Raw genomic sequence first — 27,688 nt, 5'->3', positions numbered from 1 at the left:
AAACAAGGGTGAAATTTTGGGATCACAAATTGTTTGATCACTTAAGTTGTAAAGTGTGCAAAGACCTTTGAGACACGGGATGTTATTTTGAAAGAGATGGTTAAAAGTTCATCCCGTTTGGAGTTTTTTTTTAACTCCAGGTTCGGGTCCACACTTCAGTAGTAAAAAGATGCATGAATTATTTTAAAACCGAGCCCGTCAAATCCGAATGATTGTGACGCATCACAAATATTGTGACGCATCACAAATATTGGCTGCCTGCTGGTCCAGAATAAAATAAACACATCCGAATTCATGTGAATGGTCGAGTCTACGTTTGTTCAAAATAACCATTCTTACTTTACCCGGATATTCCAATCACCGGTCTCTTATTATACCTAAACGGAGAACACTAGCAAAAGCATGGTAGGTCACGGCTCCCTACGGTGAGGATCGCCTTTCCCTTCCAGGTGTTGCATTTGCTTCGTGTCCAAAGGCTTCATCGTCTCTAGTTCTCCACAGTTTTTCTCCCCAGTTTCCTCCACCTCTGAAGTCCTAGCGTGTCAATTTCCATTCTCTGAGAGTTTAATCTGATAGGAGGCCATTCTTCCTGTCTCTCCTAGGTGCTGCGAAATCCTTCCCTTAGGGAGAGAAGAACCCAATGTGGCTGTCAAAGCAGCCTTCTTCCACATGACTCCTGTACAGGGGATCCCGCTTGTTCTCACCATCCTGCTGCTAAGCTGACTTTAAGGAGCCCGTTTGATTACCTGTGAAATCCCTAAGTACTGAACTCTGCTCTGAAGTGTAATCCCCGGCCGGTGTCTTTTCTGTGAGGAGTCTTAAACCAGGGCTTATCCGATATTAAGAGAGCTTATCGCAGGTGTCTAGAAGATGCAGTCACCAGAAGAGAAGCAGGTGGGGATATGTAGTACAGAAGGCTGGGCACTTCAAGTTCAGGTGCTTTTCAGCAGAGCTCTTGCTGACTTCACGGTAGAATTGTGTGAAAAAAAGCTGTTGCAGCCCCAACTTGGTGTCAAAGTCAAGAACATCTGCTGTATCTTCTCACTGTTGAAGAGCTGATGATGTTTCTTCTCAGAGTGAAAGGGACATCGCTTCACTGCTTGTTACATTGGGATGTGGTGACAGTGTAGGAAATCTGCTAATAGGATATGATTGAATATTTGCAGCTCGACGATGCCCCATACCCTATAAAGGGGTGCCATAAGCTGCCAATGTACGTGGGTATTTAACATGCATGTAATCTGCTATTCGTTGCCATTGTTGTGGGCAGGGGTCGTGATTCAGAAGACGCGAGGCCTCTAGTGAACCGCGATGCCTCTTCCTTCACATGACAAAGGTAAATAGATAGCATATTACTCTTCGCATCTTCATGCATGGTTTATGCCTTTTTTCATTTCTACTTACTATAAACAAATGTACTTAACAAGATAGTGATACTGATTAGGCCTTGATTAGGTTTCTGACTATTAGTAGAGCTTTCTTCAGTCAAGTCATTGTAACTTGCATTCTGTGAGACAATAAGGGGTATTGTCTCTTCGGTTCTATGTCTTCATAAAAATATGAAATGTGATATTTGCACTGTAGTAATAAATCTGAATGTGTGTTTATTTGTGCACTTATTCCCAATGTGGTGTTGTTCGGCCACACTTATTTTCCCTGGCTTGGCATATTTTTTTTTTTTAACAACTCTTTTTATTGACAGGTCGCATATAAGACACAGCACTCCGTACCCCGGAGGAGCTGCAACAAGTGCATTATAGCATAATCAGCGATCCATCTTACATCTTAATACTTAACCCCTAATCCCCCTCCCCCACTGGCTTGGAATATTTAGCCATGCAGTGGACATAAATGCGGCTCATCAACTTCACACATGTATTACTACAATACACTGGTCAAGTTCGAGTTTAATACAACAGCACAGCAAATAAGGCATTAAAACACTTTTTACTGCCTCGCAGAGCACATGTAATAATTGCTTTAAAGAGGAAAGCAGCCCTCACAAGTCATTAGACGCCATTTGTGTTTTTACCAGATTAAATCCCCTATGTTCGGGTTTTGGGAAAATACTTTTTGCTAAAAGACTTACACCTGGAAAAAAAATTACCATGGCCAAATTCATCTATGCAGATGTGCAGAGTGTAATATGGGATTTATTACCTTAGTGTCACCTTTGGGTCACAAGAAGGAAGGAGCCAATACTGGAGGGCGACAGTTCAACTCTTTTATTGAGCACAAAACAAAGTACTGTGCAGAACACAAAACAGTAAGGGTCCAGGATCCTTTGTTCGTCAGGTTCTCGTCCCTTGTAACGGATGTCCGGGTCCCAGCGCATGTAAAGAAAAGGAAAACAACGAGGCTTTTAGTGGACTGTCACGTTATATGCTACTTGCCGGGACGGGGAGTGAGGGAACAGGTATAACCACCACCATCAATGCTACGGCAACTTATGAACAGAGACCCGTGTTTGGTGCAGAATGAATAACACGGTGCCCAGACGGTACCTCGGCTGCCTACCCTGTCCCTCCCCTCTTGAAGTGTAACAGGGAACGTAAACGAGCACGCACCTGGAGAAGCCACGCGTCCTCCTTCGCGTGGCTGGGCGGAACACAGTAACGTTGGCCTCCTGGCTTTGCAGCTACCGCTGTCTCCGTCGTCGGGTTCTCCTTGACGCCTTCTCCTCCCCCGGTGTCTGCTCTCGTGAGGGGCTCCGCCGCGTTGTCCTCGGCTCCCGGTCCTGTCGGGTCGTTTCCACCGTCCTCTTTCCGGCTTGCGTTGGCCTCCTGGCGCTGCACGTCCTCTTCCCAAGACGAGTCCTTCGGGGGCACACGAGCGTTGGCGTCTTCCGGGTCCTCCCCCATATGACGCGAGGTTGAACCTGATAAGCCCACAAAGTCAGGTGGTCCGGGGGCGAGGTCCTCCACACGAAACCCCAGGCTGTCCTTAAAGGGCCCGTAGCAGTCGGTCTGTGGGGGAGACGAAGAAGCTGTTAGCTCAGCCTGTGCCGAGCAGGGGACCCCCTGACACTTAGTTTAGGGAGAAGATGGGCGTCCTGACTCATTCGAGGCTACGCATCTCGTTAGTCATGGCCCCTTCCCACTCTACCCAACGGTAATAAATAGTATATTACATTACACATATACATATATATTATTTCAGTGTGTGTGTGTATGTATATATATATATATATATATATATATATATATATATATATATATATTTATGTATATATTTATGTATAGGTATATCAATATATTTAGTGCAAATAATAAATGTTCTGAATTGTAATGAAAAAACATTCCTAATAAGGCTCATTATTTTTATTTATATTGGTTGCTGCTTTATTTAGTTTTTCTTTGTGAGGGGCTGGGGGTGCTTCAACACGAATGGTATGCTTAGCCAATTTTTATATACAGATTACCACCTCAGCATATTAGAATTGTTGTAGGCACACAAACCCATTTGCAGCTTAACTGCAGTGACGATACCTTCAGAGGTGTTTCAAAGGTGTCATAGGCCCGGGGCAAGCAATGGGAAATGGGCCCCCTTTTTCCTGTTTTAGTACTAAAATATAGCTATAATTTGGGGCAGTAGGCCGCTAAACGCCCTGGTGCCACTGCACCTGCCGCACTAGTGATTGCTTTGCATCCGCATCCCATCTATCTTCACACTCCATCTTGCACTATGGCGCTTGTCCTGCACAGTCCTTCGTCGGTCAGACATTGTGCAGACGGCCTACTCTTAAAGAGGGAAAGCTGTATGCTGGAAATTTATCCTGGGTGTTTTTTTGCGAAAAAATACTCAATTTCTCACTTTTTGGGATGAGCTGGGGCTGACATATTGGTGATGTCCCTGAATGGCCAGGTGTTCTTGGATTGCACTCATCAAACCATCAACGAAAGAGAGCTAGAAAGTGTCTCTGCAAAGGGTCCGGACTAGTGGAAAGGCAACAAGGAGGCAAGAAAACCTTTTAAGAATTGAAAGATTGATTTTATTCTGCAATTTAATAATTATAAATCACAATACAGATGCGAGGAATCAGCGATGACTCTTATTTGATTCATTGCAGAAAATACCCCTAAAGTACGTACTCTAATTTATTTTCATTCACTCAAAGTTAATTTATCTCAATTAGTTTAATGGGAGAGCGCAATCTGCATTTACACCATTATGAAATTGCTCTCCCTCTTGCTAAAACATTGTCCCAGTCTTCTTCATCTCTTCCTATTGCTTGCCCCGTTTGCTTTGGCTCACTTCTTCAATGCCTGCAAAAAAAAATAAAAAATTACCGTATGGGTTCACAGGTATACGTTTTTTGCTGACACCTAATGTCAATTAGTACAGCAACAAATTATGGACGGAATGCTGATTAAATAAAAATTCACCCCCATTCAATAGATCTGTGTTAAATCCATCGTTCTTTTGCTCGCTACGTAACCCAAGTTTGGACCCAGCCATATGCGAATCAGTCTTGACCCTGCTCCTCAAGGGAACACTCCAGCCCTAACTGCCAAGCCAGGTTGTCACTGGCTTGGCAGTTAGGGCTGGAGTTGAGTAAAGAGGCATGGAGTGTTGTAGAGTGCTTAGTATGAAGGGTAGGATGGTGCAGTGTTATGTGGAGCAGTTTAGAGTGGAGGGGCGTAGAGTGTTGTAGAGTGTTGTGGAATGGTGTGGAGTGTGGTGGCCATTACAGACCACACAATTTCAATTTGCACAAACAGTTTTACCGATAAACCTATACAGCGCACAAACGATAATGTGTGGAAATGGCACCACCTTGTGTCCTGATATGTTTTGATCGTATTAAAATATTTGTTTCCACCACACTTCTGAATTACAAAAAAGTGCTTCATTTGAGCTTTCCTAATTCTGATATATTCTGAAATATTTGCACAGTTCATTAACAGACATTTAAATTGTGTTGTGTTAGGGGGGAAAACTCTTCTTTCCAAGTACCAGGCAAGATTGCCACATAAATCCTCTTAATTTTGAAGTCTGAGAAAGAAAAGTAAACACCAAGCTCTCTCAGAAGGCAGAGCCTGACATTGGACCTCTGTCTTTAAACACACAGCAAATGTGACCAGATAAGACACAAAATGTAAAGGCCTGTTGTCATTATGAAGGACTCGTTGACGAATACAAAGAGCGATGGTGAACAAGCTTTGCTCCACATGACGTATGAAGATAAGCTGGACCACCAATAAAGCCAGAAATAGAAAGCCATAAAATGTGAGTTACAAACCATAAAGCCAATGGTAAGCAATGGGTGGAACGCATTCATAGGGAAGCTTTCAAGAATGCCCACAAGAAGTATTTTCACAACTGGACAGCTGTGCTGTCTGGTGGGCTTTGACCTAAAAAGGAAAGACAAATAAATACCCATTTAGTGGCTGATTTGTACAAAGTAAAACCTAGATAAATTGTGGTTTGCCAGTTTAAATTGTGTGATCTTAGGCAAATATCTTATATCACCAACATGTTTTTCTTTTTGCGTTTGAAAGCATTTTAAAATGGGAGTTCAGAATACCGATTTTGACAAAAACCTATTGCTTTTGATGTAATAGACTTTAACGTTGCTCTATAATAACCTGATAACCTGAGCCGCGTTTTAAGATATGTTTTGCTTCCTCTGTCACTAACTGTTCATGTTTAAAAACTATCTCTTTTAATAAGTACTTCTCAGTGTTGTTCTATAATGTGATGTATTATTGTCAAAGTTTCCGTAGACTTATTAAAATGCACATTTTTGAATTTTGAAGGGAGAGTATCATATTTTACGTGCTGAATGTTGTATAAAGCTAACCTGTTTAGTGGTCGGCTCGAGCATCTGCTCTTAGAGCCAAGACAGACTCTTGACTCTGCTCTGGCTCGTCTCCCTGTTAGTTTGTTGGCTGTCCCACCTCTAATTTTGATCCACTCTCTGGTCACAACGAATTACGGGGAATTGGGTATTAAATCCAAAATTTTCAGTAAGGCTGCACTTATGGGCTACATTCGTTAAAATGTATATATAAAACGTTAGTTATTTAATTAACTACTTGTGAATTGTGCTATTTGGACCAATTCATACAAGTGTTAGTGCAACAATATCTTTTTAATGGTGGTGGATTCTAAATAACTGCACTTCTCCTGTAATTTCACCGAAGACCAATTCACCAAAGAGATGTCTCCCGAAAACATCCTCAACAAAAAAAAAACCTTGAATCTGGCTGAATTCCCCCCCCCCCCCCTCCTCCCTAAATATGGTATGTACAGAGCTACTTTGCAAATATTATTTAGGTGTAAGGTTTCAGGCAGTCTGTTTAAAAATATTGCTAAATTCGGACAACTGATGCAAAGGCATTGAGCACAGAACCCCTATTGCAGGATTCTGCTCACTACCAAATTATTCCTACATTAAATTACCTTAAGTTAATATAAAGTTGAGCATATACTGCAAAAGGATCAACATTAAATGGCTATGGCTGTATTTACTTGACATCAAACACACACAAGTTGTTGGAAGGAGCGATAGGTTGGAATGCTACCCCAAGTGACTGTCAGTGGTTAGACTTAATGCAAGTATTCCTCTCATCACCGTTTGTGTGGTTTTGTGTTTACTTGACAGCAGGAGATTGGATAGCACATTGCCAAATTTTGAAAAATCTGAACCATGTTTTTTTTTTTACTTTTTAGATACATTTTTTTTGTTTCATCATGTTACAACATATGTTCTGTAAAACTGCATTTGGGCACTCGTTTCTCAAGAAGATGCAGTTGAAGGAACTGTAAGATAAAACCTATTACAGCGTTAATTTCACACATTTCTTTATTAAAATGGTTTTGTAAGATGTGAATAAGCCTAATTGAAGGCTTTCTGTGTCACTTTGCAGCTATTTTTATTTCACCAGCAGGCTTATCTTTTTGTCAGAGAGGTACCTGGTGGGTGCCCAGAGGGTTAGTGGCTTCATTCACTATCAGATCATGGTGGAGTTTCTTTTGCTGGGCCCGCCAGTCCAAGAGCAGAAGAGGAGTGGTTCTTATGTGGTTGTGTTTATGGGTTGGAAGGCAGCCCTGAAAAATACCTGCCCTTAGGTCGTTTTTGAAGGGAGGAAAGCTAGGCCGAACCCTGAGCTCAGGTCTAAAGGCATGGCAAAGATGAGAGCCCTACATCTTGAAGATTTTGCATAGGTCCTTGAAGCACATAAATGTGGGGGTCTATTTTAAAGGTGCTTGGTGTCTGTGCCCCGTAAACTTCTCATGTTGTGCACAGCAGCCGGTAATTGATTCTCCGTTCTACTAGGCACCGATGGCGATAGTGTGATTCTTTTGTGGTTGACATTCTCTGGTTCGAGAAGAGTCCCTTCAAGTGTGTCTGAAGCTTGAGTTCTTTATTTACAATCAACAAATTTATGAAGAGTCAAATCATAAGTAAGCAACAAACTCAAAATGTTTAGTATGAAAATGTAACAAAGAATTTAAAAACCACCCAACAATACAATATTACCCAAAAGAGGGGAAACAAGGGAAGATCGGGGATTAGAAGCATAAGACCCACTTGCTGAACTCCAAGTTTCCAAATACAGGTGGTTCCAAGCATTCTGTGCATGTGTGGTTTGGCTTGCCAGAGACAGCTGGCCAAACCATCATGCGCACTTTAGGTGCTGCCACCACTCCTCCCCCTGTGATGCGGGGAGCCCAGCCCCGCCCCCTTGGCTTCAACTGCAAGCTGAATACAGAAAACAAATGTATCATTTTTATTTTTTGTATTCAGCTTTCAGTTCAAGAAGTGGGGCGATGCTCCTCTTCCTTAACGGAGGAGCCACCACTGCCCACGGATCCAGCCTAAATTTTCTGTATGTATAGCATTTATTTTTTTGGGTGGCAACTTAAATCTATCTTGTGTTTAAGATCAAGATTCACTGATACTTTCTGCAGAGGCCCCATGTAAATATAACATCTACCACTGTGATTATTTTTTAGGTCGAGCCTAGAGCAGTGCATGCGCTGCTTGCTCGACTTTTAGTAAGGGGGTTTTCAGAGTGCTACCTGCAGCTTTAGCTGCCCTCAAGCTTGCGCCATCTGTCTTTTTTCCATCGGGTAATTAAGTGTTTTTGCACCGCGCTTGTGTTTATCGATACCACGCATCATAATTTTCCAACTTTGCGAGTCTTGAAAATAGTCTGCTCAGACCTGACAGTAACATTTGTGCTCTCGTGTTAACCATGCGAATCATTATTACGTAATATTCTAGACTGGTCAATGTTCACTAAACAAATAATGAAGCACGCCTAATAGATGAAAGTCTTACGTGGGGGTTATTCTCATAAAGCAACATATTACCATACAAAAAAGAACGTTATGGATATGCTGATAATACGTTTTTATATTGCGCTTACTATCAGAGTTTTGTGAATTTGTAGATCTGTAAACAGCAGGTACTATTGCTTATTTATAAAGTGCTACGTGCATACTCCCCACTGCATAACGAACGCACACCTTTCAGTTGGATTCTATTCTGAGCACTACGGTAATTCCTTGGCATGCAGGGCAAACACCTTCCTCTCGCTGCTCACCTCCAGCTTAGTCTCTCTTTCAGTGAGCAGTCTCCCATAAGAAGTGCTAGGATTTCCATTCACAGCCGCAGCAGGATGACTTCACTCAGATTTTTGTACTAATGTTTGTCACCCTCGGTATGTGTTCAGAGGCCCTCTAAAGGAGGTGCGTCACATATCATGGCCATGGCTTCTGGTGAAGTGAAAACCCTGTAAAAACATTCCTTTCAGTCACTCAGGCTTTAGTCAGAGCAGCAGCCTTGGCCTGTGCCCGTTGGTCACCGTCCTCCTCCTGCCTTGCCCGGTGCTAGACACAATGTCAAATGCTTAGAGGCGAACTCATCCTACCAGGAATAAAAGTATCTTTGTTAATCAACTAATTTAATTTAAAGTTTGTACAGGTTAAATCCTGATTGGCAGATTTACAAGCCCCTTGCGTCGCTTTTGCGTCACTTTTCCCATGTTAAAAGTGACGCATAAGTGGCGCATGGGGCTTGTAAATCTCCCCCTGAATTTGTAAGCAATGTTCTGCCATGGTAAATACAAAACCCTGGAATGTCTGTAGGGACATGGGAACACAGTGAGGCACGTGATCACTGGAGCACTATGTGAGTGCCACAGAGAGTGCTGGTGCTCATGACACTGACTCACCATATAACCACTTCAGTAAGAGAATGGCTATTCTCCATAGGAAGTAAAATGAGGACCAAGATTTTATTAAAGGCGAGGAGGCTAACATTATGCATTATATATTTTAATGCAACACCTGCAGCACTTTTAAAGAACCTTACAAAAATTAACATGCATTGGCATATCCAATAGGTCTCGCCTTTGGGACCTTATAAGTGTTTAGTTATCCAGCACAATATCCTCCGTGCAACAACATCAAGTGTTGCATGGCTAAACACTTATAAGGTCCCAAAGGCGAGACCTATTGGCTATGTCAATGCTTGTTTATTCTGTGAGGCAAAGGACAGTGTAGCGTGGAGTGAGATATGAGGATCTTTACGGTGTGCTCTGTTGGCAGGACAGCTCCCTCTTTTTGCGGCCATTGGCACCGTGCAGCGTACCCTCAAGTATCCCCTGCCTCAAACCCTTCTTTTTGGCTTACTGTTCATCCAAAATAGATTTCTCTAAGGCCGTCAGTGATATTTAGTAGCTCTTTTTCCACTCTACATATATCTGCTGTGTATGGCATTTGTAAAGTTTAAACCAAGCTAACCAGTATTGGCAAAGCCAATAGGTTTTGCCTATGTGAGTTATTGGCTTAATCAATTTTATTTAGCCATGTTGTACACCACTGCTGGCCACGTCAGTGTTTTTTTTTTATTGCTGGTGTGAGGGAGGGTGGAGCGTGAGGCCACATGGGTGAAGGGCAATATGGAGGGAGAGTAAAAGGGGAAGTGCAAAGACATGGACAGCGGGGCCTGTAGGCAACACGGACGATGGGAAGGGGTGTGGGGGAAAGGCAGCAGGAGCAAAGAGAGGGAGGGGGGGGATGAGCAAACATGGACAACAGGAGGGAAGGTTGAGACAGGGTAACACTGACAACAGGAGGGAGGGTGGGGAATGGAAGACGGACAAAGGGACGGAGTGTGGGTTTCAGGGCAACACAGACAATGGAAGGGATGATGGTGGAAAGGCAACACATACAATCAGAGGGAAGTTGGGGACAAGGCAACATTGACAAGGGAGAAGGTGGTGGCATGGTACCACGGATAACGAGGATAACGAGGGAGAGGGTGGAGTCAAGGCAACACAGGTAACGAGGGAGGGGGTGGAGTCAAGGGAACGCGGACAACTGGCGGAGGGATGACCAGTGGTGCAAGCCAACACGGACAGGGGAAGAACATTGAGGGTTGAGAAGTACATGAGGGAACCAGCTGAAAATGACTAATTCTAGTAGATTACTTAAACACAAAGAAAAAAGCAGTGGCTAAAAAAATGAGCAGTGGAAGGACACACGTAAACTGTCCATGCTCCAGTGGAGGGACAAATCTGAAGAGGAAGGAAGCCTACGGCAGCTGACCAATCTGATCCAAGCGAATGAGATTCACAATAAAGCCAACCAATGGTGACCAATGGGCGGTCTCTAAGCCCACTGATGGAAAACAAAAGCTCTTAAAGAGACAGCACTTGGGCTGTTAAGGTGAGACTTAAAAAAAACAACTGTGTGCTGCACATGGTATGGAAGGTTCAGTTTATGGCTGTGTTCACATGTTGGACCCTGGAAATTATTTTCTGTGGACCGCGTCAATTATTTCATCAGATTTTGACTCTGAGCTATAGAGAGAGAGACAGGCAGAAAAAGAAGAAAGAGAGAAATGAAAAATAATGGGAAAACTGTGACAGAGGGACAAAGTAGGAATGAAAGCTTGCAAGCATGAGACAGGAAGTAGAGGGTGTAAAGGAAAAACAGCATGAGGTTGAATCCAGAAAAGGCAGCATTAGTGTTTGGCAGCCCTAGCATGTTACTTCTCTTCCAAGGAGTTAAATAACGAAGCCCTAAAAATGTGGGGGATTCATAAAGCAAGAGTAGTTGGTGTCAACATTGCTTTTACTCTTCACCATCATAGTCTTTTGTCTCTGCCTGCTTTCCTCCTCCTTTGCTTGCCTTAACCCCAAAGTCCTCAAAATCACAGTTGCAGTGATATGAATAAGGTTCTCAGATGTCTTTCCAGCCTCGAAAAATCTACTCACCCGCTCACTATGGCTAGCCAGATTTTATCAGGTTGAGCTATTTTTAGGACCTACTGGTCCGTTCTGGCAAATGAACTTATGCTGGAATGAAACAGATGTTCTGTTCATTCAGAAAGTGAATGAGCAATAAAGATGGCTTTAAATCTTGTTTTTATCTTGACACATTTGCAGTCTGATCAAGAACAGAGGTCCAATGTCAGTATTTCGTTGTACTGATTGCCTCTTATCTTTTCCTGGGAAATGTTTAATTTTCTTTCTCTTACAACAGAGGGTTTTGTCAAGTGAGCTGTCTGACAATCATTATAAAACAAAAGAGAGGAGTTGGCTTAACGGTTAGGGCGGTCTACCTCGAATCTGGGGAACTGGGTTCTAGTCTCGGCACCGACGCTGAACATCCTATGATTCTAAGCAAATCACTTAATCTCCCCGTGCCTAACAAAAAATGAATTATGAAGCACATTTTTTTGTAAGTTACAAGTGTGATGCAAACAAATATTTAAATAGAAGAAAAACAAATCGGGACACTCTACTTGGTGATGTGCAAATGTCAAATATTCGCAGAGACTCTATTTCCAAACATTATTGTTTGTATGCTGTATAGTTTTATCAGTTAAAGCTGCAAGTCAGAGGGAACTTTTGTGGCCATTTCAATAGAAAAACTGCTGACTGCAAATGACAGTGTGCTACTACTTCATGCTTTAGATATGTTTTTATTAAAAGTGATAGTTTTTAAATATGATTTGAGATACATTCCTACCCCCACCCTGATGGCAATACTGTTAATGACCTAAGAGGCCAGTCAGGGGTCATGTGTATCCTATATGTGGCTGAATTTGTATTATTTATAGAGCAAAAGTTTAGTCTAGTAAATCAAACAGAGTTGTTTAAGTTTCGCCTAGGCAGTGTTTGTGCTGTCTCTTCAAGACATGTTGTATTCAGGATCTGTGCCTGAAGCTCCGCCCACATTACGCCCATCTTTTTAATTGGCTCCTTTCACTGTCTTTTGTTAATAGGGACTTTTCATTGGTCAATAGGCTTTGTACACCCTCCTTAGTACCACCTTTTCTCTTCTTGTAACCTCCCATGAGGACACCCTCTGTTACATGTGTGGTTACTCAGTATGTTTTAATTAGAGCCTTGGAGCACTATTTTCTTAAATAGCTTCGTCCTGCCTGCTGTTTGTTTATTTTTTATTTATCCAGCGTGGCACACCTTGGCTGGAATAATGGCGACCCCACCTTTCTTTTGGTTAGTTGCGATTGCTGAAGCGCCTGCATGCCTATTTTTTCTCTTTTATTTACTTTAGTTACAATGGCAGCACCCGTGCTATAAGCTTTAAACATCTTAAGCTAAAGTGCAGGTGCCGTGATTGCTTCAAAAGTAATAAAATAGACGAAAACCTTTTTTCTATGTCTTTACTTTTGAAGCAATCGTGGCACCCACACTTTAGCTTAAGATGCCTACAGCTAAGTTGCAAGTGCCGCGATTGATTTGCAGTGCAGTAGGTCTTGCATTACTGAAAGTTTGAGCTATTGATGTTACATTATTATTCACAACGTCAATAGCTCAAACTTTCAGCAGAGCAAGACCTATTGCCTATCAAATGCTAGTCTTTACCGCAGACATGTTGCACCTGTGTATTTGAAGGTGCTCTCATATGTGATAGTGAAGAAAATGGCATCTCAGTGAATTCAAATATTTGCCCAAGATCACATAAATTGAAACCAGTTTATGGGTCAAGAGCATTATAATTAGGTTGAGTAGATTATTTGTCACTAGACCTGCAGGTCTAGTTACATTTTTCAGATTTTCAAGGCCTGCTCTATTTTAAATGTATGTACCACAAAAGGGCCCTTTTGGAAACCCTACAGTCTAACTTTTACACAGCTGACCTCGGGCATGGAATTTCCTCGTCTTTTCACTATTTGAGTCCGGTTCTAAGCCTTTGCGAAAGGTGTTTTTTAAATGGAAATTATAAAGAGTTTCCATGCCTGTACCCCGAAACCGCACCGGGATCTATATAGAGAGCATGCAAAACACAAAGAACATTCACTTTCAACCCTTTATTACTCAATCAGAAAAAAAATGCTTTTTTAAAACCTTATTACTGGAGAGGCATGGTTTCTTTGTTAGAATGTATATTTAGCGTTTGAAATGTATTTCTTATTTTCAGTGTTTTCATAATCTATTTCCTCATTTTTTTTATTTTGGGCATGACTCTTTCTGTGCTATGTGAATGGGACATTAGGTTTGCCTTATTCTGTGCAATGCATGCAGAACAAATGGTGCAGAGGCATTTGCCTCGTATGTTTGCATCAGTGCAAAATGTCTGTACTATGATCCCGGGTATCGGAGAGAGAGGCGAAGAAAAAGCGAAAGTGCGTGACAGATGGAGGAAAGGGGGGAGATGGAAGCATGAGGGAGAAAGTGAGAGATATAAGAAATGAGGGGAAAAAAATACAGAAGGGGGGGGGGGAGAGCAAGTGACCGATAAAAGAGAGTGAGATTGTGGCATCCTATCGACAAGGCAGGAATTGGCGGACTCGAATTCCGGTTTTATTATATTGTTTTTAACCAAAATTCCTGAACATGACTGTCTCTTGAAACTTTACAGAGGCGGAGGTCTGCGTGTTTACAGGTCCAGAGGGGCGGGGCCGAAGCCGCAGCTGCCCCTGCTCCCAGGGTGAGGAATGCGCCGCACAGCTGTCTGCAGGGCCTGCTTTAAAGCGTCCAGAACAGCTGCTTTCAGACCTCACTGTCACATGTGGGAAGAGGGGGGAAACGACGCGTTGACGTGCGCGTCTGCCCTCCTTCCAGTTCCTGGAGAAGCATCTCCAGCTTCCGGAGAAGGCATCCTCCCTCGGTTGCTTTTAGGATTTTAGAATGGGTGGTAATTCCTGAGTTTTTGGGGCTGTGTTTAATGCTTAAAGCTGTGGCACGTGCCAGAATAGGGACGGTGCTCTTCTGCTGTTTTGGCAAGATCGCCTTGATTTGAACCGAAAAAGAAAGGAATCGAGAGGAGAGCAGCATCGGGATCTCCGGTGAGTTGACCGATAAACAAAAGTAACTTTTCGCTCCGCCGCCCTCTCCGAGAAGCAGTACACCCCTCATCCCCCCGTGGAGGGATCTCCTAGCCGTGTGCCCCCCCCCCCTTTTTAAAAAAAAAAATATTTTTTTTTTAATTCAATGCTTGGAATTCAAAACTGAAGGCCTTGTCTATCCATTAAATGTGTGCGCGCACCCTAAATCCAGACAGAAGTTTGCGCCTTTTTTAGAGGTGCTTGACGACCCTTTTCTGGTAGGTTGCACGGGTCTCCCGGAACTCAGTGGAATCTCCCAAATTGGCGCCCTTTAATTTGACACGCCTTTTATCACTTCAAATATCCCTGAAATGGAGGAGTTCCAGACCTTCTTGAAAGGTACTCTCAGCTGCGTGGCAATTTCCTCTCAGGACAGCTCACTGCGCCAAGACGCGACATTAGTGGGCGATTGGCGCTGTATAGAAACCCGTAAGAGTAAAGAATGTTCATCTATTTCCCTGTAATATAATATTATATATGCGTGTGTGTGCGCACTATTTGAATAGCGTACATCTGCCATGACTAAGACTTCTTGGCGCCTTTGACAGTCGGCACTGTCCACCGATACAAAGCTGTGTACGTATAATATATATTGTATTACAGTGAGATACCTTGGAATAAAACCCAACAATCACATGAGTGTACAGTACAGAAGTTGGGTTTTATTCAAAGCTATTTCACAAAAAGCAAAAACCTTGATGTAACAGAAATGTACTCGAGTGGGTAGCCCCAAATCGCCAAAGATGATTTGCCTCTTTTTGAAAACCATGCAAAAATGTATCATGTTTTCGGCTGTAATTCGTGTGTGCATAAATGCCTTCTTGGTGCTTTTCTTAGAGGGAATTGGGCCGAGAGTGTAAAAGAGGCATGTTGGCTCTACGTAAACAGTAGTAATGAAGTGAGTTCGTTTACAATGAATCGGGTAATAGCAGAGTCGCCAAGTGCCCCAGTGAGGGGGTGCAGGGGTGCGGTAGTTAGCTTGCTGACCCGTAAGGCATGCGCTTCGTCTTACCATGACATCACAGGAAGGGGCATCATAGGAAGTGACTTCATTGGAATGGTCACCGTTGTGGCACTCAGGAAGCAGCTTGAAAGGTAGAAAAGGAGTAGTTAAAGCTTTGGCCCACATTGGAATAGTTGTCACAACTGTCAGACTCTGCTAGTAGTCAACGTCTAAAATACGCAAGAGTGCAAGCAACGACTGCAATGTGAGACGATGACCCAAATAATGCAAGATCCAGACAACGATACTGAGCATGGTGTACACTGAGGTCAAATCGTTTGCACAGGATCAAACATTGAGCAAAGGAAGGAAGCAGAGATTTGAACCTATGCTTTTCACTCTGTCTGCAGAGCCACGCAAGAACGTTTCTCATCCTGTTTCTAGTTTCACAGCAAAAGGTAATAGTTGGTTGTCCTTTCCGTTCAAGAGCCAAACGAGTGCAGTGTGACGAACAGGGTGCAAGTGCAAAAATAAATAAGTGTGGGACTACTTAGCATGTGCAGTGAACTCACCAAAAGTGATGTATTAAAAAGAAGAATCACTCGCTCAGCTCTAATCGTAGAGGGTCTGCTTTTTCCAGTTTCTGGCAATGTACTTGTCTGTATACACATAGTGAACATTCTGTTCAGTGAACTCGACATGGTATGTATATATATATTGGAAACTCCAGTCAATGTTTGAATAAAGCCCACTGGGTTAGCATTCCGTGCTTCAGTCTGTGTCTTTCGCAGGTCAGTGGTACACATATTGTCAGTCAATTCATCCTTTTAAGGTAAATGCGATTAGATTATAACTGGCAATAAGGATTGAAGCATACTGTTCAACATTCTGTGATATTGATAACAATGTTACACATTATTAGGATTGCCATTGTATCCCGTATTAGGATTGCCATTGTATCCCGTATTAGGATTGCCACTGTATCCCGTATTAGGATTGCCATTGTTTCTTTTTCCGTTTTTCCTTACTGGGAAAAATACAGGGGCTTGGAAGATTTCCTGACGCGCAGGAGGAGCCTGTAAAAGTTTGATGGACAGGAGAAAAGGGAGTCACATTTCATGCATGGCATAACATGACTGACTCACCAGTCATACCATTCTTTTTACAGAGCTGTGTCTGCCACTGGGCACCTTTTCACCCATTTGTCTGGCCGAAGTGAGGCTGATGTGCAACTGTTTGTTCCCCAGCTCCACTAGCCTATTGGAGGCAAACCTAGGATGTGACTGACACGCCCCCTCCTAACATGTCAGTAATCCATCCTGACTTCTTCCTGGCTTTCAGTTTCCTTGGCTGGCCTCGCTTTCAAAGCTTCCTGGGCTGGTTATGATGTTGCACTCGTTCTGCATCAAACTTTCACAGCCCCCACCCTCCAAATACCTTCCACAGCTCTTGAGGGTGGACTCCGGGGTTCGCTGAGGTGACTCCTGCCCACCCTGTGTCCAAGATGCAGGTGAAGCCCAGCTGCGTCCCTCCTGAGAGTTTGCTCTTTTGGACATTTGCAAGTGCGGGTTGTCTCCTGCCTCAGGCAGCAGGGTGTGGATAGGGTGTGCAAATTACAATGATAAGCGAGTGCATCCTGACACTGATGCTTAAACTTATAGCAGAGGACTCCAAACCTGGCCATGAGAAATAAATAAAGCATGTTAGTGAATATATGAAAGATCACTGCTGGAAAAATCTTAAGAACCTCAGTCGGCCACAAAACAAAAAAACTAGAACCTTGTTACTGAAACTAAAGTGAAAGAGGCTCAATTATTACTTAGGATAATATTTATTATAGTGTGAAATGTCACATGCGGGCTAGGTTCCCTTCAGGCTTGGCTTTTAAAAGCTCTAGGTCTACGTTGGCTCAGCTCTTAGGGCCAGATGTAGGTAATTTTTATTTACCGACCTCTTAAATACCGAGTCATACCGACTCGGTATTTAAGAGGTCGGAAAATAAAAATACCGAGATGTAGGTAATTGCAGATGTGCAATTACCGAATCGGAAACAGTCGGTAATTTCCGATGTGGTAAATACCGACCAGTTAATGCCCATGCATTCCTATGGGCTTTGAAGCCCATAGGATTGATTGGGCATATACCGGTCGGTATTTACCACATCGGAAAATACCGACTATCACAAGGGTGCAGGGGGTGTCACTTTGACACCCTCTGGCACCCCCAAAAGAGGCTCGGTTGCCATGTGGCAGGCATACCTGCCCTAAGGGCAGGTCTGCCTGTCATATGGCATAGGTGTGCATGCACACATGTGCATGCACACCAGAAACGGTATTTTACCATCAAGTAGTATTTGATGGTAAAATACCGATGTTGTACTGCTTGTGGGACTCAGAAGAGTCCCACCTACATACCAATTGTCCGGAATCAGTAATGATACCGACTCGGTATTTTACATACTCGGTAAATTTACCTATCGGTAAATTTACCGAGTCTGTAAATTACAGGGACCTACATGTCAAATTGCTTTTACCGGGTGGTAACGGCCGAATTCGGCCGTTACCACCCGGTAAAAGCCTACCTACATCTGGCCCTTAGTGTTTATAATGTGTTTGAAAAAACTTTCTCAGATTGCCATGTTTGGTGGTTTTCTTTCGTAAACGAGATTGTCCAATTCACTAGAAAATGTGCCCAGATTTTAGCATTTAGAAGACGGCTCAACTCTGTGGATCGTGGTTCTATTTTAAAAAAATGTTGATGATCAATTTTAATGATTTTTGGAAAGGAAAGTTTACAAAAAGAGAAATCAACATTGCAGCACAGATAATCATCAAATCATCATAGTTAGCTTAGAATAACCTGTCCATATGGACAGTGCGTATACATGCATAGAAACTACAAACCACATTGCGTGTCCAGTGTTACCAAAGAGAATGCACAGACATAGAGATTTTGTCAACCCAGTTGTTGCAACCATTCGCTCCATACGGATCATGGTTCTTTTAACGAAACTAAGTATAATCTTTTTATGAACAAAAAAGACCTCCAAGCTGCTTTCAGACCATACATGTTTATTGGCGATCCCTAAAATTTGGTGCAGTTGATTGTTGCAGATGTAGTTGCAATGCATATTTGCAATTATGTCAGCTGGTAAATAAATGATTTCTGTACATAATCTGCACCAGGGGCTGGCACAGGGGCTTTAAACTCCACCCGGGTATGGCCATTTACTATCTGATGTAAACAACAGATTGCATTCCACCAATGAAGTGCCGCGTTCCTGTACTGCTAAAAAATGCCTAAACGTGTATCAACCTGTATCAAAAAGGGCTTGGGAATCAAACGTAAATTCGCAACAGCGCAGCATGCTGGCCTATCAGACGAGATTCATTTGACTGGAGCTGCTGTTCTTCACAACAAAGCCTCTTAACTGGTCAAATTGTCCCTGCTTTTCAGTGAGTGCAATATTTCAGTTACATGTGGCTACTCCTGATTTATGGCTTCCTACAGGCTTCTTTACAATAACACCATCCTAGGGGTGCTACTTCAAGATTATCAGACCTTTTCCTTATGAAAATCCTCCCTAAATTGCGAAATATCGACTTGTCTACTTTTAGACAAAACATGAATTTGAAGGTCTCCCGGTTAATTGACTCCTTAGACAACTACTCCGAGCTTTTTCTTGCTACTTGTGTTTTTTACATCCTTCAACGATATTCTCACATTTTACTCGCATGGGCACAACCGTTGGTATCAACCCTGTTTTTTGTTTGGTTTATCCATTGTGTTGATGAATCACTTACTGCTAATTGATGTAGAGACAGTTGTTTATTTAGTTATCAATCAAATAATTTACTATTAAGTAATGGCAAATTCATCATTGATTAATTTACTATTGTCCTGCTGAAATTGGTGATCTTAGTTTTAAATACATTTTCTATTTTTTTTCTTCAACTAAATCGGGGCTCTGCTTCACAGAAATGCAGGGCCACCCTTTTCTCAGTATTTGTTACTACCTGGCTGTAGAGAGGCGTGTGACATTCATGCTGTGCGCTGGCAATGGGGGTGGTGGCGGATGATAGGTGGTCACTGGCTGCTTTGGATATTAGCCTACTTTACACAGAGCCCAGTGGATTGCCATCTGTGAACCAGAATCCTAGGGTGCCAAGAAAGAGGTTCTATGAGGTTAAGCTCCCTAGCGGGCACTGCCTCCACGCTCCCGCCACAATACTTGCATCAGACCGGAAACCCACAGCCAGTACAACTGATGGTCACAGGCAGTGACATCCAACTAGCCTGATCTCAAGTGAGGTCTCTGGCCACCACAGTTAGCAGAGGGGACCGTCCATTTGGGCGTGAGCAGACTGGGGCCAGGGAACGGGTGGGGGCGAGCTCGCGCGCTGCAGGCACATCGGGGGTAACTTACTTTGTTTCACTGACTAGCCTTCACCACATCACTTACACTTCATTCATAAGCCGTTTAGAGTGCTGGGGAAGCAGCTGTCAGTCACTTAAGTTAGTTAATTTGTTTGTCATTAACGCTGGCACGGGACGTCTTCCTGTCGAAGCCAAAAGCCCCAGATGCCACATTTGGCTGGTCAACCGGTGCCTGCCTCCAGAGAGACGAAAGCAACATTAGACCATTATGTAATAGTAGTTTCTATTTTTAAACCTAACAAAGGTGCCAAGTTTATTTTCAGTAAGAGCTTTGTTTGTCGTGCCAAGAGACCACGTGGGACAGTACACCCTCATTAAGATGTATAACAACAAAGTGCATGCCTGCAAAAAAACAGGGAATTCAGCATCCTGATCTTAAAGATCAGCTGATCAAGGGTTTACATAGACTGTAAGCCTTATGTTGGGTGTAAGTAAACAAAACCGTAAGCAGCATCCTGCAAAACAAAGTTGCTATAACATAGAATGACCATTAACTGCATGAAACATGTTGGTTTTTCTTCTGTGACCAACTTTACAGTTTAAATTAAATGGAGATCACGGAAAGAAACCAACCATTATCAGAGGGACCAAGCAGGCTCTGTTGTGATAACACATGCAAACGCAGGCAAGCAGAACTATTATTCCATGCAATCTGGGTTTAAAGCCAAGCACTTGTTTTTGCAAGTGCTTGGTGATTGTAATGTTGGTGGTATTGTGGTAGTGTTGCTATGGGTGTTGATGGTGGTGATGTGGTAGTTGTAGGAGTGTGGAGTTACAGGTGGTATGTTGGTTTTGATGGTATTGTGGTTCTAGTATAGGCGGTGGTGTGGCATTATTAGTGATAGTATTGGAAATTGTGTTGGTAAAGGGATCTCCAACCTTTTCTGTAATAGCAGCTAGTTATGTTTAATAACTATCAGCCCGAGCTAATAATATTAGTAGTGTTATGATAGTGCCAACATGAGACAAGATTTCATTAGTGGCCACTAAATGCAACGTTTCTAGTAGTGATCACCTCGGTGCATCAAACGGGGTTGCCAGCTGTAATGCAAAAAATAGCTTTTTCAATTTTGGATGTCTCTACATGGGTAGAATACGTGACAGACACAACAGCAGTGCCCCTGGCACCTAGGTAATAATATTGGTAATAAGAATGGTGTTATTTGTTTTGGAGGCATAGTATTGGTAATGGTGGCATTTAGATTAGTGGTATTTATTTTTATTTCATTTTATTTTTGAGTTTTATAGAGCGCGAACCAGACCCGTGAGGGTATCAGAGCGCTTTACTGGATTGACAGGTGGTAAAAACAGTCTTAGCTGGGTGTATACAATTGGGATAAGAACAGGTAGATGCATTATACAAGTGAAGAGAAGTGTGGCTCACTGGTTAGAGCAGGCAGACCCTGGAGCAGAGGTCAGACCCGGGACCAGGGTTCAATTCCCGACGCGGCAGGGTCTTGAGCTCAAATGTCCACGGACTCGATAATTCTCGCTCCGGTGCCAGCCCTAATCATGGGTTCTCACTCTGCAACTCTGGGCATTAAGCTTGCTTAATCTCCACAACGGCCCCCCAGCGGCGGGATGCCTGGCTTTCACCTTGGGGATGCCCTGTAGGGGCTATCTCACAGGGAAAAGCCAGGACGGGTTCCCAAGGCAAGCGCCGAGATGCCTCCGGGTGATTCGAGCGCTATATAAGAACATACAAAAAAAAAAAAAAAAAAATACAAGGAAAGGAATAATAGGCAGTAGCATTAGTACCCGGATCCCCCAGCTTGCTCCCCGCCTCCCCCCAGGAACCAAACCCACATACAATCAGCACAGAGATTTGGGTGGGTGTAAAACGGCCATGTTTAATACCAACAATTCATAAACATGACAAAGCAATAGTTATGCATACTTAAAAACACAAAACACTTTTAATATTGACCTACACGATTTTCTCTAAGATTCTTGCCCCCCAGCACCAGGGGGGGGCGCCTGACTCACATCTCCCGTGCTGAGCCTCCCACGCAAGGTGCAACCCACCTGTGCCCTTGAATGATGGGCCCCACCTCTGTTCCTTGTCTGCCATCTCCGGGGCCCACCCCCCGGCAACCAGGCTGCCCAGGAACCCAGGAGGCTCGTAACCTGTCGCCCTAGCCTCCCCAGCCGGTGGCCAACTTTTCCCAGCGGAGAGCTTACCGTCTCCCCCCTCAGTGCTGGCCTAGGGAGTACGCAAGGCGGACTCCCGTCCATTCTGTAAGTCAATGCCACTGTTCGCAGGTCTCTTTACCGCAACACGCCCCCTCAAACCACTGAGCTAAGGGATGGGTGGGTGGGAGTTAAAACTTAAAACTAGGGCCAAAGGGGGGGAGGTGGACGACGCCAGCAGCGAGCTCCGTCGTTCAGGAGCAGGAGAGGACAAAGAGACCGGGGCCACAGCAAACTGGAACCTAAATAGCCCCGGTCTCCGCCCTCTCCCACACCGGAAATACATCAATCATGGCCCGGAAGTACTTGGCGGCCGGTCGCCTATTGGGCTAGCCGGCCGCCCACAAATTACAAGGCGGGGCGGGGGCCGGGTCCTAAGAGCACGCTCCTGACATTCGCGCTTGGCAATCTCGGATACAATTGGGATAAAAACAGGTAGATATATTATACGGGAAAACAAGCGGTCTCAATTTCCGGGTGGATGCCCAGAAGTGCCGGGTAGGTATCATTCGGAAGAACCATGGGTAATGCCGTAATATTTGTGGTGGTAGTATTGCATGTAATTTGCCACGAAGTGTAATATTTGAATGTACTTCCTAGATGTAAAATAGTTTCTCGTATATTCCAGTGGAAGTACTCCGTGGGAGGTGGGTTGATACAACAAATAGCCAATAGCGTGAGCTGAGTAAAAGAAATACTCCTCTGGGTGAAGGCAAGTCCACTCAGTATATTTCATGACTTGGTAGCAAATGGTCTGCTGTCTGTAACTAGACCTAACAAGCATTTACAATGCAATGGTTTTGCCTTTGTTAAAGTTAGAGCTATTGGCATTGCTCTTGACACTCTGAAGCTCCACTCTGAAGCTCCACTCTGCACTCTGAAGCTCCACTCTGCACTCTGAAGCTCCACTCTGCACTCTGAAGCTCCACTCTGAAGCTCCACTCTGAAGCTCCACTCTGAAGCTCCACTCTGAAGCTCCACTCTGAAGCTCCACTCTGAAGCTCCACTCTGAAGCTCCACTCTGCACTCTGAAGCTCCACTCTGCACTCTGAAGCTCCACTCTGCACTCTGAAGCTGCACTCTGAAGCTCCACTCTGCACTCTGAAGCTGCACTCTGAAGCTCCACTCTGCACTCTGAAGCTCCACTCTGAAGCTCCACTCTGAAGCTCCACTCTGAAGCTCCACTCTGAAGCTCCACTCTGAAGCTCCACTCTGAAGCTCCACTCTGAAGCTCCACTCTGCACTCTGAAGCTCCACTCTGAAGCTCCACTCTGCACTCTGAAGCTCCACTCTGAATCTGAAGCTCCACTCTGAAGCTCCACTCTGCACTCTGAAGCTCCACTCTGAATCTGAAGCTCCACTCTGAAGCTCCACTCTGAATCTGAAGCTCCACTCTGCACTCTGAAGCTCCACTCTGCACTCTAAAGCTCCACTCTAAAGCTCCACTCTGCACTCTAAAGCTCCACTCTGAAGCTCCACTCTGCACTCTGAATCTGCACTCTGAAGCTCCACTCTGCACTCTGAAGCTCCACTCTGAAGCTCCACTCTGCACTCTGAAGCTCCACTCTGAAGCTCCACTCTGCACTCTGAAGCTCCACTCTGCACTCTGAAGCTCCACTCTGAAGCTCCACTCTGCACTCTGAAGCTCCACTCTGAAGCTCCACTCTGAAGCTCCACTCTGAAGCTCCACTCTGAAGCTCCACTCTGAAGCTCCACTCTGAAGCTCCACTCTGAAGCTCCACTCTGAAGCTCCACTCTGAAGCTCCACTCTGCACTCTGAAGCTCCACTCTGAAGCTCCACTCTGAAGCTCCACTCTGAAGCTCCACTCTGAAGCTCCACTCTGCACTCTGAAGCTCCACTCTGAAGCTCCACTCTGAAGCTCCACTCTGAAGCTCCACTCTGAAGCTCCACTCTGAAGCTCCACTCTGAAGCTCCACTCTGAAGCTCCACTCTGCACTCTGAAGCTCCACTCTGAAGCTCCACTCTGAAGCTCCACTCTGAAGCTCCACTCTGAAGCTCCACTCTGAAGCTCCACTCTGCACTCTAAAGCTCCACTCTAAAGCTCCACTCTGCACTCTAAAGCTCCACTCTAAAGCTCCACTCTGCACTCTAAAGCTCCACTCTGAAGCTCCACTCTGCACTCTGAATCTGCACTCTGAAGCTCCACTCTGCACTCTGAAGCTCCACTCTGCACTCTGAAGCTCCACTCTGAAGCTCCACTCTGCACTCTGAAGCTCCACTCTGCACTCTGAAGCTCCACTCTGAAGCTCCACTCTGAAGCTCCACTCTGAAGCTCCACTCTGAAGCTCCACTCTGAAGCTCCACTCTGAAGCTCCACTCTGAAGCTCCACTCTGAAGCTCCACTCTGAAGCTCCACTCTGAAGCTCCACTCTGCACTCTGAAGCTCCACTCTGAAGCTCCACTCTGAAGCTCCACTCTGAAGCTCCACTCTGAAGCTCCACTCTGAAGCTCCACTCTGCACTCTGAAGCTCCACTCTGAAGCTCCACTCTGAAGCTCCACTCTGCACTCTGAAGCTCCACTCTGAAGCTCCACTCTGAAGCTCCACTCTGAAGCTCCACTCTGCACTCTGAAGCTCCACTCTGAAGCTCCACTCTGAAGCTCCACTCTGAAGCTCCACTCTGCACTCTGAAGCTCCACTCTGAAGCTCCACTCTGAAGCTCCACTCTGAAGCTCCACTCTGAAGCTCCACTCTGAAGCTCCACTCTGAAGCTCCACTCTGAAGCTCCACTCTGAAGCTCCACTCTGAAGCTCCACTCTGAAGCTCCACTCTGAAGCTCCACTCTGCACTCTGAAGCTCCACTCTGAATCTCCACTCTGAATCTGCACTCTGAAGCTCCACTCTGCACTCTGAAGCTCCACTCTGAAGCTCCACTCTGAAGCTCCACTCTGAAGCTCCACTCTGAAGCTCCACTCTGAAGCTCCACTCTGAAGCTCCACTCTGAAGCTCCACTCTGAAGCTCCACTCTGAAGCTCCACTCTGAAGCTCCACTCTGAAGCTCCACTCTGAAGCTCCACTCTGCACTCTGAAGCTCCACTCTGAAGCTCCACTCTGCACTCTGAAGCTCCACTCTGAAGCTCCACTCTGCACTCTGAAGCTCCACTCTGAAGCTCCACTCTGCACTCTGAAGCTCCACTCTGAAGCTCCACTCTGAAGCTCCACTCTGAAGCTCCACTCTGAAGCTCCACTCTGAAGCTCCACTCTGAAGCTCCACTCTGAAGCTCCACTCTGAAGCTCCACTCTGAAGCTCCACTCTGAAGCTCCACTCTGCACTCTGAAGCTCCACTCTGAAGCTCCACTCTGAAGCTCCACTCTGAAGCTCCACTCTGAAGCTCCACTCTGAAGCTCCACTCTGAAGCTCCACTCTGAAGCTCCACTCTGAAGCTCCACTCTGAAGCTCCACTCTGCACTCTGAAGCTCCACTCTGCACTCTGAAGCTCCACTCTGAAGCTCCACTCTGAAGCTCCACTCTGAAGCTCCACTCTGAAGCTCCACTCTGAAGCTCCAGTCTGAAGCTCCACTCTGAAGCTCCACTCTGAAGCTCCACTCTGAAGCTCCACTCTGAAGCTCCACTCTGAAGCTCCACCCTGAAGCTCCACTCTGAAGCTCCACTCTGAAGCTCCACTCTGCACTCTGAAGCTCCACTCTGCACTCTGAAGCTCCACTCTGTACTCTGAAGCTCCACTCTGCACTCTGAAGCTCCACTCTGCACTCTGAAGCTCCACTCTGCAGCTCCACTCTGAAGCTCCACTCTGAAGCTCCACTCTGCACTCTGAAGCTCCACTCTGCACTCTGAAGCTCCACTCTGCACTCTGAAGCTCCACTCTGCACTCTGAAGCTCCACTCTGCACTCTGAAGCTCCACTCTGCACTCTGAAGCTCCACTCTGCACCTCCACTCTGAAGCTCCACTCTGAAGCTCCACTCTGAAGCTCCACTCTGAAGCTCCACTCTGAAGCTCCACTCTGAAGCTCCACTCTGAAGCTCCACTCTGAAGCTCCACTCTGAAGCTCCACTCTGCACTCTGAAGCTCCACTCTGCACTCTGCACTCTGAAGCTCCACTCTGCACTCTGAAGCTCCACTCTGAAGCTCCACTCTGAAGCTCCACTCTGAAGCTCCACTCTGAAGCTCCACTCTGAAGCTCCACTCTGAAGCTCCACTCTGAAGCTCCACTCTGAAGCTCCACTCTGATGCTCCACTCTGAAGCTCCACTCTGAAGCTCCACTCTGAAGCTCCACTCTGAAGCTCCACTCTGAAGCTCCACTCTGAAGCTCCACTCTGAAGCTCCACTCTGAAGCTCCACTCTGAAGCTCCACTCTGCACTCTGAAGCTCCACTCTGAAGCTCCACTCTGCACTCTGAAGCTCCACTCTGAAGCTCCACTCTGCACTCTGAAGCTCCACTCTGAAGCTCCACTCTGCACTCTGAAGCTCCACTCTGAAGCTCCACTCTGCACTCTGAAGCTCCACTCTGAAGCTCCACTCTGCACTCTGAAGCTCCACTCTGAAGCTCCACTCTGCACTCTGAAGCTCCACTCTGAAGCTCCACTCTGAAGCTCCACTCTGAAGCTCCACTCTGAAGCTCCACTCTGAAGCTCCACTCTGAAGCTCCACTCTGAAGCTCCACTCTGAAGCTCCACTCTGAAGCTCCACTCTGAAGCTCCACTCTGAACTCTGAAGCTCCACTCTGCACTCTGAAGCTCCACTCTGAACTCTGAAGCTCCACTCTGCACTCTGAAGCTCCACTCTGCACTCTGAAGCTCCACTCTGAAGCTCCACTCTGAAGCTCCACTCTGAAGCTCCACTCTGAAGCTCCACTCTGAAGCTCCACTCTGAAGCTCCACTCTGAAGCTCCACTCTGAAGCTCCACTCTGCACTCTGAAGCTCCACTCTGAAGCTCCACTCTGCACTCTGAAGCTCCACTCTGAAGCTCCACTCTGCACTCTGAAGCTCCACTCTGAAGCTCCACTCTGCACTCTGAAGCTCCACTCTGAAGCTCCACTCTGCACTCTGAAGCTCCACTCTGAAGCTCCACTCTGCACTCTGAAGCTCCACTCTGAAGCTCCACTCTGAAGCTCCACTCTGAAGCTCCACTCTGAAGCTCCACTCTGAAGCTCCACTCTGAAGCTCCACTCTGAAGCTCCACTCTGAAGCTCCACTCTGAAGCTCCACTCTGCACTCTGAAGCTCCACTCTGCACTCTGAAGCTCCACTCTGCACTCTGAAGCTCCACTCTGCACTCTGAAGCTCCACTCTGCACTCTGAAGCTCCACTCTGAAGCTCCACTCTGAAGCTCCACTCTGAAGCTCCACTCTGAAGCTCCACTCTGAAGCTCCACTCTGAAGCTCCACTCTGAAGCTCCACTCTGCACTCTGAAGCTCCACTCTGAAGCTCCACTCTGCACTCTGAAGCTCCACTCTGAAGCTCCACTCTGCACTCTGAAGCTCCACTCTGAAGCTCCACTCTGCACTCTGAAGCTCCACTCTGAATCTGCACTCTGAAGCTCCACTCTGCACTCTGAAGCTCCACTCTGAAGCTCCACTCTGAAGCTCCACTCTGCACTCTGAAGCTCCACTGAAGCTACACACCGCGCAGGGCAGCTCTGGATGCTGATGCGAGAGGCCAGCTGGGAGGCGCGCTGCTCGTCTTCCTGCTCGTGCTGACTCGGAGAGAAAACTTGTTTTCATTGGGAGAGCGGCCTTCAAAGACCCGGTCACTGCGCCTCTCCGAGTGTTTAGCTTGGGATAAAATGGGCGCAGTGTTGTGGTGATGACAGTAGAGCAAGGG

The 27,688-nt window shown here is 45.4% G+C and overlaps 1 protein-coding gene across 3 annotated transcripts in view; it reads left to right on the top strand.

Moving 5' to 3' along the window:
- Positions 1-27,688, top strand: part of C1_1H1orf21 (chromosome 1_1 C1orf21 homolog) — a 415,212-nt gene that overhangs the window by 100,537 nt on the left and 286,987 nt on the right. The window contains exon 1 of one of the 3 annotated variants that reach the window (XM_078641462.1): positions 13,937-14,275. The exons of the other annotated variants lie outside the window; for them this stretch is intronic. The gene's annotated coding sequence lies outside the window, so the exon portion shown is untranslated. Of the gene's footprint in view, positions 1-13,936; positions 14,276-27,688 lie in introns of those variants that run through there. 3 annotated transcript variants of the gene reach the window in all.

Source organism: Lissotriton helveticus, chromosome 1_1, assembly GCF_964261635.1.
Source record: "Lissotriton helveticus chromosome 1_1, aLisHel1.1, whole genome shotgun sequence".
NCBI classification, from domain to species: Eukaryota; Metazoa; Chordata; class Amphibia; order Caudata; family Salamandridae; genus Lissotriton; species Lissotriton helveticus.
Note: the sequence above shows the minus strand (reverse complement) of the source record. Positions and strands in the feature narration are given on the sequence as shown.